This window comes from Phyllobates terribilis, unplaced genomic scaffold (assembly GCF_046119375.1).
Source record: "Phyllobates terribilis strain yellow unplaced genomic scaffold, ASM4611937v1 Scaffold_4__5_contigs__length_816908805, whole genome shotgun sequence".
Lineage (NCBI taxonomy): Eukaryota > Metazoa > Chordata > Amphibia > Anura > Dendrobatidae > Phyllobates > Phyllobates terribilis.
Genome location: NW_027362764.1, coordinates 773,034,907 through 773,049,696, shown reverse-complemented (window position 1 = coordinate 773,049,696; position 14,790 = coordinate 773,034,907).

Genomic DNA, 14,790 nt, shown 5'->3' with positions numbered 1-14,790 from the left:
TATTCTGTATGGAGCATTATGGGGCCCATTATTCTGTATAGAGCAATATATGGGGCCCATTATTCTGTATAGAGCAATATATGGGGTCCATTATTCTGTTTGGAGCATTATATGGTGTCCATTATTCTGTATGGAGCATTATATGGGGCCCATTATGTATGGAGCATTATATGGGGTCCATCATTCTGTATGGAGCATTATATGGGGCCCATTATATATGGAGCATTATATGGGGTCCATTATTCTCTATGTAAAACAGGAAAAACAGGAAAAATAGGGATATCTCATGACCGGCTATCACATGTTTTAACTTATTTAATAAAATTTCTACATTTTATTCAACTTTTTTGCCTATCACAGGAGGATTTGCTCCTTTTTTTCCTACATTATTCTGTATGGAGCAATATATGTGCCCATTATTCTGTATGGAGCATTATATGGGGCCAATTATTCTGTATGGAGCATTATGGGGCCCATTATTCTGTATAGAGCAATATATGGGGCCCATTATTCTGTATAGAACAATATATGGGGTCCATTATTCTGTTTGGAGCATTATATGGTGTCCATTATTCTGTATGGAGCATTATATGGGGCCCATTATGTATGGAGCATTATATGGGGTCCATCATTCTGTATGGAGCATTATATGGGGCCCATTATATATGGAGCATTATATGGGGTCCATTATTCTCTATGTAAAACAGGAAAAACAGGAAAAATAGGGATATCTCATGACCGGCTATCACATGTTTTAACTTATTTAATAAAATTTCTACATTTTATTCAACTTTTTTGCCTATCACAGGAGGATTTGCTCCTTTTTTTCCTACATTATTCTGTATGGAGCAATATATGTGCCCATTATTCTGTATGGAGCATTATATGGGGCCAATTATTCTGTATGGAGCATTATGGGGCCCATTATTCTGTATAGAGCAATATATGGGGCCCATTATTCTGTATAGAGCAATATATGGGGTCCATTATTCTGTATGGAGCATTATATGGTGTCCATTATTCTGTATGGAGCATTATATGGGGCCCTTTATTCTATATAGAGTATTATATGTCCCCATTATTCTGTATGGAGCATTATATGGGGCCAATTATTCTGTATGGAACATTATATGGGGGCCATTATTCTGTATATAGCATTATTTTGGGCCCATTATCCCCTATGGAGCATTATATAGGGGCCCATTATGTATGGAGCATTATATGGGGCCCATTATATATGGAGCAATATATGGAGCAAATTCTGTATAGAGCATTATATTGGGTCCACTATTCTGTACGGAGCATTATATGGGGTCCATTATTTTGTGAAGCATTATATGGGGTTCATTATTCAGTATGGAGCATTATAAGGGGTCCATTCTTCTGTATGGAGCATTATATGGGGTCCATTATTCTGTATGGAGCATTATATGGGGTCTATTATTCTGTATGGAGCATTATATGGGGTCCATTATTCTATATGGAGCATTATATGGGGTTCATTATTCTGTATGGAGCATTATATAGAGCCCATTATTCTGTATGGAGCATTATATGGGGTCCATTATTCTGTATGGAGCATTATATGGGGCCCATTATTCTGTATGGAGCATTGTATGGAGCCCATTATTCCGTATGGAGCATTATATGGGGCCAATGATTCTGTATGGACCATTATAAGGGGCCCATTATTCTGTATGGAACATTATTTGGGGCCCATTATTCTGTATTGACCATTATGTGGGGCCCATAGTACTGTATGGAGCATTATATGGGGCCCATTATTCTGTATGGTGCATTATATGGGGCCCATTATTCTGTATGGACAATTATGTGGGGCCCATAGTACTGTATGGAGCATTATATGGGGCCCATTATTCTGTATGGAACATTATTTGGGGCCCATTATTCTGTATGGACCATTATGTGGGGCCCATAGTACTGTATGGAGCATTATATGGGGCCCATTATTCTGTATGGACCATTATATGGGGCCCATAATATGGTATGAAGGACTATACTGTCCGGTCTGCACTGTGCGCTGCGAGGATTCGCCGGTTTCTGAGCTATTGTGGAATTTACAATAGATATCACTCATGTAATGTAAGTAGTGAAATCATTGCATTTTACTATATGTATATATATACAGTACAGACCAAAAGTTTGGACACAACTTCTCATTTAAAGATTTTTCTGTATTTTCATGACTATGAAAATTGTACATTCACACTGAAGGCATCAAAACTATGAATTAACACATGTGGAATTATATACTTAACAAAAATGTGTGAAATAACTGAAAATATGTCTTATATTCTAGGTTCTTCAAAGTAGCCACCTTTTGCTTTGATGACTGCTTTGCACACTCTTGGCATTCTCTTGATGAGCTTCAAGAGGTAGTCACCGGAAATGTTTTTCACTTCACAGGTGTGCCCGGTCAGGTTTAATAAGTGAGATTTCTTGACTTATAAATGTGGTTGGGACCATCAGTTGTGTTGTGCAGAACTCTGGTGGATACACAGCTGATAGTCCTACTGAATAGGCTGTTAAAATTTGTATTATGGCAAGAAAAAATCAGTTAAGTAAAGAAAAACGAGTGGCCATCATTACTTTAAAAAATTAAGGTCAGTCAGTCCGAAAAATTGGGAAAACTTTGAAAGTGTCCCCAAGTGCAGTTGCAAAAACCATCAATCGCTACAAAGAAACTGGCTCACATGAGGACCGCCCCAGGAAAGGAAGACCAAGAGTCACCTTTGCTTCTGAGGATAAGATTATCCGAGTCACCAGCCTCAGAAATCGCAGGTTAACAGCAGCTCAGATTAGAGACCAGGTCAATGCCACACAGAGTTCTAGCAGCAGACACATCTCTACAACAACTGTTAAGAGGAGACTTTGTGCAGCAGGCCTTCATGGTAAAATAGCTGCTAGGAAACCACTGCTAAGGACAGGCAACAAGCAGAAGAGACTTGTTTTGGCTAAAGAACACAAGAAATGGACATTAGACCAGTGGAAATCTGTGCTTTGGTCTGATGAGTCCAAATTTGAGATCTTTGGTTCCAACCACCGTGTCTTTGTGCGACGCAGAAAAGGTGAACGGATGGACTCTACATGCCTGGTTCTCACCGTGAAGCATGGAGGAGGAGGTGTGATGGTGTGTGGGGGCTTTGCTGGTGACACTCTTGGGGATTTATTCAAAATTGAAGGCATACTGAATCAGCATGGCTACCACAGCATCTTGCAGCGGCATGCTATTCCATCCGGTTTGCGTTACGTTTTATATTTCAACAGGACAAAGACCCCAAACATACCTCCAGTCTGTGTAAGGGCTATTTGACCAAGAAGGAGAGTGATGGGGTGCTACGCCAGATGACCTGGCCTCCAGTCACCAGACCTGAACCCAATCGAGATGGTTTGGGGTGAGCTGGACCGCAGAGTGAAGGCAAAAGGGCCAACAAGTGCTAAGCATCTCTGGGAACTCCTTCAAGATTGTTGGAAGACCATTTCCGGTGATTACCTCTTGAAGCTCATCAAGAGAATGCCAAGAGTGTGCAAAGCAGTCATCAAAGCAAAAGGTGGCTACTTTGAAGAACCTAGAATATAAGACATATTTTCAGTTGTTTCACACTTTTTTGTTAAGTATATAATTCCACATGTGTTAATTCATAGTTTTGATGCCTTCAGTGTGAATGTACAATTTTCATAGTCATGAAAATACAGAAAAATCTTTAAATGAGAAGGTGTGTCCAAACTTTTGGTCTGTACTGTATATATATATATATATATATATATTTCTGTGCGGTATCTGTACATCATGAATTGTGGTATGTGTTAAAGGGGCCACTGAGACTCTTTCGCCCGGGGCCCACAAAATCTTGGAGCCGGCTCTGCTCACCACATTTGCCATCTCTACACCCAGTGCGTTCAGCCTCTGGTCATACACGGTGTGATCCCCGGTACTAGCAGTCTTTACTTTATATATACAGTCTATTTGCATCTGCAGCATGTGTTTATGGTCCTGTAACTCACCCACCTTCTTGACCAGTCCTGGGATCTCCTCTGTGAGCTGCAGCACAGGTGCACATGGAGTCTCCTTCTGGGGTCTTGCTTTTAGAGATGTCTCTGGCTGCTTGGACCTAGATGTCTTCTTGTTTTTTTCCACCTCTGGTTTCGTGGCTCCACAGCACATTTACTGCGGCCACCTGACTGCGTCCAGAGAACGCCATGCTGGTCACCTTGTGCTTCTGCTGCAGGTTCTCCTGGAGTGTCTTATCTCTCCAGTGATGGTCTCCTCTGCCTGTTTGAAGTGAGCTGCACACCTGAGGCTGGTGATGGGATCGGCCTCACCTCCTGGGCAACAAGCTGCTTTCCTCCATTCAGCTTCTCAGCAGTAGATTCCTTTTGGATTTTTCCTACTTGCACTTCACTCTGCTTGCCTTGGCCAACTGCTTTACTGTGACGTTCTTACATACGACCACGGCTTTTCCTTCTTCCTTTACTTTATTCACTTTCAAAACTTCATCTTTCTTATCTCGGCTATTAATTCCTTTCTAAGCTCTCTTATGCTCAGAAGTCACTTGCACAATGCAAAGCATCCACATTGGAAAGAGCTTGAGAGGTTCCTCCCAGTGTAGGCCTGGAAGCCTGGGCCTTGATTGGAGAGCTTCCACGCCCATGGAGGGCCCTGCCCGGGCTTGCTCCAGACATCAGGAGAACCACTGACACACGTCCTCACAACTAGGAGGCAGTATTATAGTAGTTATATTCTTGTACATAGGGGCAGTATTATAGTAGTTATATTCCTGTACATAGGGGCAGTATTATAGTAGTAATATTTTTGTACATATTAGCAGTATTATAGTAGTTATATTTTTGTACATATTAGCAGTATTATAGTAGTTATATTTTTGTACACAGGGGCAGTAATATAGTAGTTATATTCTTGCACATAGGAGCAGTATTATAGTAGTTATATTCTTGTACATAGGAGCAGTATTATAGTAGTTATATTCCTGTACATAGGGGCAGTATTATAGTAGTTATATTCTTGTACAAAGGGGGCAGTATTATAGTAGTTATATTCTTGTACATAGGAGCAGTATTATAGTAGTTATATTATTGTACATAGGAGCAGTATTATAGTAGTTATATTCTTGTACATAGGGGCAGTATTATAGTAGTTATATTATTGCACATAGGAGCAGTATTAAAGTACTTATATTCTTGTACATAGGGGCAGTATTATAGTAGTTATATTCTTGTACATAGGAGCAGTATTTAGGTAGTTATATTCTTGTACATAGGAGCAGAATTTAGGTAGTTATATTCTTGTACATAGGAGCAGTATTATAGTAGTTATATTCTTGTACATAGGAGCAGTATTTAGGTAGTTATATTCTTGTACATAGGAGCAGTATTATAGTAGTTATATTCTTGTACATAGGAGCAGTATTATAGTAGTTATATTCTTGTACCTAGGGGCAGTATTATAGTAGTTATATTCTTGTACATAGGAGCAGTATTATAGTAGTTATATTCTTGTACATAGGGAGCAGTATTATAGTAGTTATATTCTTGCACATAGGGAGCAGCATTATAGTAGTTATATTCTTGTACATAGGAGCAGTATTTATAGTAGTTATACTCTTGTACATAGGGGGCAGTATTATAGTAGTTATATTCTTGTATATAGGAGCAGTATTATAGTAGTTATATTCTTGTACATAGGAGCAGTTTTATAGTAGTTATATTCTTGCATATAGGAGCAGTATTATAGTAGTTATATTCTTGTATATAGGAGCAATATTATAGTAGTTATATTCTTGTACATAGGGGCAGTATTATAGTAGTTATATTCTTGCACATAGGGGACAGTATTATAGTAGTTATATTCTTGTACATATGAGCAGTATTATAGTAGTTATATTCTTGTACATAGGGGGCAGTATTAAAGTAGTTATATTTTTGTACATAGGGACAGTATTATAATGGTTATATTCTTGTACATAGGGACAGTATTATAGTAGATATATTCTTGTACATAGGAGCAGTATTATAGTTGTTATATTCTTGTACATAGGGGCAGTATTATAGTAGTTTTATTCTTGTACATAGGGGCAGTATTATAATAGTTATATTCTTGTACATAGGGACAGTATTATAGTAGATATATTCTTGTACATAGGAGCAGTACTATAGTTGCTATATTCTTGTACATAGGGGCAGTATTATAGAAGTTTTATTTTTGTACATAGGGACAGTATTATAGTAGCTATATTGTACAAAGGGTCAGTATTATAGTAGTTATATTCTTGTACATAGGAGCAGTATTATAGTAGTTATATTCTTACATATATAGGGCAGTATTATAAGAGTTATATTCTTGTACCTAGGGGCAGTATTATAGTAGTTATATTCTTGTACATAGGAGCAGTATTATGGTAGTTATATTCTTGTACATAGGAGCATTATTATAGTAGCTATATTCTTGCACATAGGGAGCAGCATTATAGTAGTTATATTCTTGTACACAGGGGCAGTATTATAGCAGTTATATTCTTGTACATAGAGGGCAGTATTATAGTAGTTATATTCTTGTACATAGGGGCAGTATTATAGTAGTTATATTCTTGTACATAGGGGTCATTATTATAGTAGTTATATTCTTGTACATAGGAGCAGTATTATAGTACTTATATTGTTGTACATAGGGGGCAGTATTATAGTAGTTATATTCTTGTACATAGGAGCAGTATTATAGTAGTTATATTCTTGTATATAGGAGCAGTATTATAGTAGTTATATTCTTGTACATAGAGGCAGTATTATAGTAGTTATACTCTTGTACATAGGGGCAGTATTATAGTAGTTATACTCTTGTACATAGGGGCAGTATTATAGTAGTTATATTCTTGTATATAGGAGCAGTATTATAGTAGTTATAATCTTGTACATAGGGGCAGTATTATAGTAGTTATATTCTTGAACATAGGAGCAGTATTATAGTAGTTATATTCTTGTACATAGGGGGCAGTATTATAGTAGTTATATTCTTGTACATAGGGGGCAGTATTATAGTAGTTATATTCTTGTACACATAGGCAGTATTATAGTAGTTATATTCTTGTACATAGGGGCAGTATTATGGTAGTTATATTCTTGTACATAGAGGCAGTATTATAGTAGTTATATTCTTTTACATAGAGGCATTATTATAGTAGTTATATTCTTGTACATAGGAGCAGTAGTATAGTAGTTATATTCTTGTACATAGGAGCAGTATTATAGTAGTTATATTCTTGTACATAGGGGGCAGTATTATAGTAGTTATATTCTTGTACATAGGAGCATTATTATAGTAGTTATATTCTTGTACATAGTAGTAGTATTATGGTAGTTTTATTCTTGTACATAGGGCTGTATTATAGTAGTTATATTCTTGTACATAGGAGCAGTATTATAGTAGTTATATTCTTGTACATAGGAGCAGTATTACAGTAGTTATATTCTTGTACATAGGGGGCAGTATTATAGTAGTTATATTCTTGTACATAGGAGCATTATTATAGTAGTTATATTCTTGTACATAGGGGCAGTATTATGGTAGTTATATTCTTGTACATAGGGCAATATTATAGTAGTTATATTCTTGTACATAGGAGCAGTATTATAGTAGTTATATTCTTGTTCATAGAAGACAGTATTATAGTAGTTATATTCATTTACATAGGAGCAATATTATAGTAGTTATATTCTTGTACATAGGGAGCAGTATTATAGTAGTTATATTCTTGTACATAGGAGCAGTATTATAGTAGTTATATTCTTGTACATAGGGGGCAGTATTATAGTAGTTATATTCTTGTCCATAGGGGCAGTAATATAGTAGTTATATTCTTGTACATAGGGGCAGTATTATGGTAGCTATATTCTTGTACATAGGAGCAGTATTATAGTAGTTATATTCTTGTACATAGGGGCAGTATTATGGTAGTTATATTCCTGTACATAGGAGCAGTATTATAGTAGTTATATTCTTGTACATAGGGGCAGTATTATACTAGTTATATTCTTGTACATAGGGGCAGTATTATAGTAGTTATATTCTTGTACATAGGGGGCAGTATTATAGTAGTTATATTCTTGTCCATAGGGGCAGTATTATAATAGTTATATTCTTGTACGTAGGGGCAGTATTATAGTAGTTATATTCTTGTTCATAGAAGACAGTATTATAGTAGTTATATTCTTTTACATAGGAGCAATATTATAGTAGTTATATTCTTGTACATAGGGAGCAGTATTATAGTAGTTATATTCTTGTACATAGGGGGCAGTATTATAGTAGCTATATTCTTGTACGTAGGGGCAGTATTATACTAGTTATATTCTTGTACATAGGGGCAGTATTATAGTAGTTATATTCTTGTACATAGGGGGCAGTATTATGGTAGTTATATTCTTGTACATAGGGCAGTATTATAGTAGTTATATTCTTGCACATAGGGGCAGTATTATAGTAGTTATATTCTTGTTCATAGAAGACAGTATTATAGTAGTTATATTCTTTTACATAGGAACAATATTATAGTAGTTATATTCTTGTACATAGGGAGTAGTGTTGAGCCACCCCCGTAGTGTTCGAGTCCGGTTCGGTTCGTCGAACACCTTCGAACACCGTTAAAACCAATGGCAGGCAAACAAAAACACATAGAAACACATAGAAAACACCTTCAAAGGTGTCCAAAAGCTGACAAACTGCTCAGAAGACACAACTAACACATGGAAAAGTGACAAGTACATATAGTCATGCGAAAAGAAAAGAGGTGGAGGAGTAAAAGGAGGGGGAGACACAGATATAGGCATGCCATGCCCTTCTAAAATCCAAAAAGTGAGAAGCCGACACGGCCAGTCCGCTCCTGCCCGTGCCACCTCCGTGTCGCCGGGTTTGTGTCAGAGCCGCGGTGAACCCTGACGCCCAGCCCCCCTCTCCCAATACTGGTGCCTGTCCGCTGGTGGGTCGAGCGAGCCCCCCTGTGGTGGAGGCAGCTCTAAGCTTTTTAATTTAAATTGTCTCTCTAATTTGAATGAATACACTTTAAATCCATTTACAAGGATCTATTGGAGGGCAAGTCTCATGCCAGCAGCCGCGTAATTCCAGCTCCAGTAGCGTCCACTAAAGCTGCTGCAGTTAAAAAGCTTTTATAAGGATCGAGCTCGGCTGTCCACCGCAAGGCATCCTACTGCCAGTCCCAGCCCCTATGCCTTGGGGTGCCTCCTGATGCTCTTCACTGAGTATCCTGTGGTCCCGAAGCATTTCCTTTGAAAAAATTAAGTGTCCAAACTACAGGTGGTGTAGCTTGCTTAACAGCCGGGATAATCCGCTGACTAGCAGACACTGCTACTAGGCACAAAGTATTTCCTGGGCTAGATGCAGTTAAAAATTTGTAATTAGATACTCTCGTTGGATGCTGAGAAAGCATTCCATAGAGTCTCCTGGCACGCCATATATGATTCTCTTAAAAAGCTTGGGGTAGGGGTCTAGGGGACCCTTTTATAGCCAAAATCACGGCCCTGTATCGCAATATGTCACCTAGGCTGAAGATAAATGGAACTGTAGCACCCTGAGGGCTCGGTTGCTACAGAGGTATTGCACCTCACCCAGAGGTGTGATATCTCACTCTCAGGTAAGGATGGAGTGTGGATCAGGAACTGACACCTGCATGCATTACACCACATTGCTGTGGGGCAGGGCGACCAATATGCCCCTGAGATGGGCACGACAGTCCCTGTCCCTGGCTGGAGTGGGGGGAGGGAACACTGAGGAAGGGGAACCCTGTAGTGCAGGAGCAGGGAGGAAGCAGTTCCTGGGTGCATTGAGAAGGGAGTATAAAAGGTGGGCACCATCTTAGTTCAGTGCAGAGAAGTCTGAGCAGAAGTGACAGGGAGCAGGGGCTCTGCATGAGCTCTGCTCCGGAGGCGGGCCTAGTAACAGAGGCCCAGGCCTGGAAGAGGGAGAAGGAAGGAAGAGGAGCGGAGAAGGCTCCAGGAATGAGGAACGAAGGGATCCCAGGGGTGCGGACGGGCGAGTCGCCACCGCACGCCCGAATCCACCTGCGTGGAGGGGCCAGGCCAAAGGGGGAGACCGGTCCCCGAAACTAGTGGAGGCAGGAAACGACCCTCAGCTAGAAACCGGAGGCTGTGACATTTTATGTGGCGCAGCCCCTAGCTACACCCGCTAGGAAGGCACCACATAGGGTCAGGGAAACTGGCGCCAAGTTTACCAAGAGGAGGCCCGAGGCAGCCGGACAGAAGGGTTGGTAAGAAAGGCCAGACAAAGGACACACAAAGGGGGTCCTGTGAAGCGCTCCAAAGTTATCTGGGAGTTGTCTGAGCCCCTCACCTGGTGAGCACAGTACGACGTGGGCAGCCGTTACCTGCATACGTGGTCTGGATAATAAGAACTGTGAGTAAGGGCCCTGGACTGCATCACTGACTCCGTGTCGTTACTGCTGCTGCCCTGCACCATCACCCCCATCCTCCGCATACACTGCCCTGAGGCTATACTCCTCCCGTGGGGAGTTATGCTACGCTCTGCTGCACCCACAACACCAGCCTCAGCGGTCTGCCCTGCAGCGGCGGTTCACTCTGACCGCATTCCACGGGTGGCGTAGTCGGACATTTAAACATCAAAACCACATAAATAGTTCCGCCACTGGTTTGACCGCCCTGAGCCACGGAACATGGTCGCCGCCACGGAGACTACAACCACCAGCATCCACCAAAAAGGGTCCGGCTCCGGGTGTCCCAAGGCCCAGGGGGTGCATCAGAACATTTTCATCACCTTTCACAATCACCAATGGGACAAGGCAGGGATGTCCTCTGTCCCCTCTCTTATACATCCTAGTGACGGAGCACCCGCTCTGATCAATTCGTCATAACCCCAATATTAGGTGGATTGAGGTGGGAGGCACCGAGTACAAGTACTCTCTATTTGCTGATGATGTCCTAGTATATATCACTCAATCACATATATCCATCCATGCTGTTATGGCTGAAATAGATCACTTTGTTACATGGTCAAATTTTAAAATCAATGCAGCGAAGTCTGAGGCCCTCGATGTCTCCCTCCCCAAATCCATACAGGATTCCATCCAGTCCAACTTTCCCTTTGCCTGGCCCTCACAGGGTATCAAATACTTAGGAATTCCTATTCATAGAGACCTCTCCCATCTATGTTATCTTAATTTTGGGCCCTTTATTGAACAACTTCATACAGACCACGGTTGGCAAGTTAGAACTGTAAGATTCACTACGTGAACCACTGGTGTTTTGTGGAAAAGCACATGTACACTGTGTTCCAAATTATTATGCAAAAAGTGTTTAGGAGTGATAAGGGAAGAATTTGTTTGTTTGTCAGTTAAACTCATTGATGGTGATGTGTGTCAGGGCTCTTTATATCACTGTAAGCAATTGCAGACACCTGTGCTAATTAGTTTGGCAGGTGTGTCCAATGAAAGGCAAGACTACTTAAGAAGGCTGTCCCACATTATTAAGCAGCCTACATTTTCTGCCAAAAAGGGAAAGAAAAAGGATGTGTCGGCTGCTGAGAAGCAACAAATTGTGGAGTGTTTAGGTCAAGGCATGACTACAATCAACATTGTGCGATGATCAGGATGAAGTGTCTTGGCAATCAAGAAGTATGTAGCTGATTCACAGTACACACGTGTGCGTGCTGATAAGGGCAAATTGAGGACTCTTTCCTACAGGCAATTACGTCAGGTTAAAAGAGCAGCGGCAAAAAAGCCTTGTCATAGCAGCAGACAAGTTTTTGAAGCTGCTGGTGCCTCCAACGTCCCCCGAACAACAAGATGCAGGGTCCTTCAGAGGTTTGCAGCTGTGCATACGCCATCCTGTCGACCTCCTCTATCCACTTCACACAAGCAGAAACGGCTCCAGTGGGCCAAACATTACATGAAGACTGATTTCAAAACTGTTTTGTTCACGGATGAGTGCCGTGCAATGCTCGATGGTCCAGATGGATGGAGTGGAGGATGGCCGGTTGATGGACACCCCACGCAAACACGGCTACAGCGCCAACAAGGAGGAGGTGGAGTAATGTTTTGGGCTGGAATCATGGGGAGAGAGATTGTCGGCCCCTTTAGGATCCCTGAAGGGGTAAAGATGAACTCCATAATGTATGTGGAGTTTCTCAAACAGCACTTCCTGCCATGGTTCAAGAAGAAGAACCGTGCATTCCACAGCAAGATCATTTTTATGTATGATAATGCACCATCTCATGCTGCACATAAAACATCTGCATCTCTGGCTGATATGGGCATAAAAGGGGACAAACTTATGGTGTGACCCCCATGCTCCCCTGACCTCTACCCCATTCAGAACCTCTGGAGCATCATCAAAAGGAGTGTCTATGATGGCGGGAGGCAGTTCACATCTAAGCAACAGCTCTGGGAGGGTATTCTGTCCTCATGCAAAACAATTGAAGCAGAAACCATCCAAAACCTGACAAATTCAATGGACGAGAGAGTTCAGAAGCTCCTTTCGAACAAGGGGTCCTATGTGAAAATGTAACATCACCTAGAATAAAGTTTTGAGTTGAAAACTGTTTGATTTCAGTTTCTAATAACCTGCTAATGCTTATAATTTCAAAAATGACCATTTTTTTGGTCTTTATTAAAATGAAAAGGTTGATCGAAAAGTTTGGGGGATCTAAGAGTGTGGCAACCCAGTAGTCAGGATTACTTCGAATTCTGACAATATGAGGGTCATGTTGCAGGTAGTGCAGCAAGAAGGCACTTATGTGTCTTGCGCATCTCGGAGCCCCAAAATTATTTTCCGGGCTAGATGCAGCTAAAAATTATTATTAATTTTAAATCTGGTGGAGCTTAGTATAAATGGCCTAATAGAATCAGTACTGCACACTGCTACAAAGCCCAAATTATTTTCCAGCCAAGGTACAGATAAACATGATTAGTAATTTTAAATCTGGTGGAGCTTATTATAGATGGCCTAATAGAATCAGTGATGCACACTGCTACAAAGCCCAAATTATTTTCCAGCCAAGATACAGATAAACATGATTAGTAATTTGAAAGCTTAAAACGGTTGGTGAGGTGATTTTAACCAATCATCAAGCTTTTACTCTCCCCAGGATGACACAGGGGTAGAAAAGTCATTTCGGATCCATGATTTGTTCATCTTTATGAACGTGAGTCTGTCTACATTATCAGTGGAGAGCCGCGTGCGCTTATCTGTCAGCACACCACCAGCAGCGCTGAACACACGTTCAGACAGAACGCTGGCTGCGGGGCATGACAAGATCTCCAAGGCGTAAGTGGCTAGCTCCGGCCATTTATCCAGATTGGAAGCCCAAAAAGAGCAAGGGTCCAGTGACACGGCTTCAATGTTTACTTGGAGATACTCCTGTACCATCGTCTCTAGGCGTTGACTATGTGTCAGACTTCTTGTCTCCTGTGGCCTTGCAAAGGATGGGCTAAAAAAGTGGTGAAATGATTCCGCAAAATTGATATTACCAGCAGATACTGTGGTTCTGTTACGGTTTGAGTGCTGAACACTCGACGGTCCCACGGTTGGCAAGTTGGAACTGTGAGATTCACTACGTGCACCACTGGTGTTTTGTGGAAAAGCACATGTAAGATTCTGCAACAGTCTCTGCTGATACTCCTGCATGCATGCATTCCTTTCTATGGCAGGAATAATTTCTGCAAATTTACTTTTGTACCGGGGATCTAACAGTGTGGCAACCCAGTAGTCAGGATTATTTCTAATTCTCACAATTCGAGGGTCATGTTGCAGGTAGTGCAGCAAGAAGGCACTCATGTGTGTTTTGCATCCAGGAGCACCAAGTCCCTGTTGTGTTGGTAGCGAGGTAACAATCATGCTTCCTTCCTCTGTCCTCTCCCCCCAACCTCACACAACAGAAATGTGATCAAGGTCTCCCTCATCTGATGAGTCTTCCATCAGTTCGTCCTCCACTTCTTCCTGGGCTCCTGCACCTTCCTCACTAGTTTGGCTGCTACCATGCGCCCTGGTAAAACCATCTCCCCCACCCTCACATGCCTGCCGCCTTGGTGCTGCCGACTGTCTTGACCTTGCAGATGTTAGCCCTTCCGCATACAACTCCTCCTCCTCTACTTCCTCCACCTCCTCTTGTGCCACCACCTGACTCCGAATTCTGTTTAACATGTGCTCCAGCATGTAAATCACCGGAATAGTCATGCTGATAATGGCATCGTCAGCACTAAACATCTTCGTCGCCATTTCAAAACTGTGCAGAAGGGTGCATAGGTCCCTGATCTGAGACCACTCCTCCAGCGTGATTTGCCCCACCTCTGGATCTCGTTGGCCCAGGCTATACGTCAGAACGTATTGCACCAGGGCTTGTCGGTGCTGCCACAGTCGCTGCAACATGTGCAGAGTTGAATTCCACCGGGTAGGCACATCGCATTTTAGCCGGTGAAATGGCAGGCCCAACGACTTCTGTAGAGATGTAAGTCGCTGAGCTGCGGGATGCGAACGGCGGAAGGGAGCACACAGCGACCGTGCCCTCTGCAGAAGGCCATCTAGTCCGGGATAGTGGGCTAAAAATTGCTGGACAACCAGGTTCAACACGTGAGCCTTACAAGGCACGTGTGTGACATTGCCCCGGCGAAGGGCCGCACCCAGGTTTGCAGCATTGTCGCACACGGCCTTCCCTGGTTTCAGGTCCAGTGGAGACAACCATTCATGAAATTGGTTCTCCAGAGCTGACCA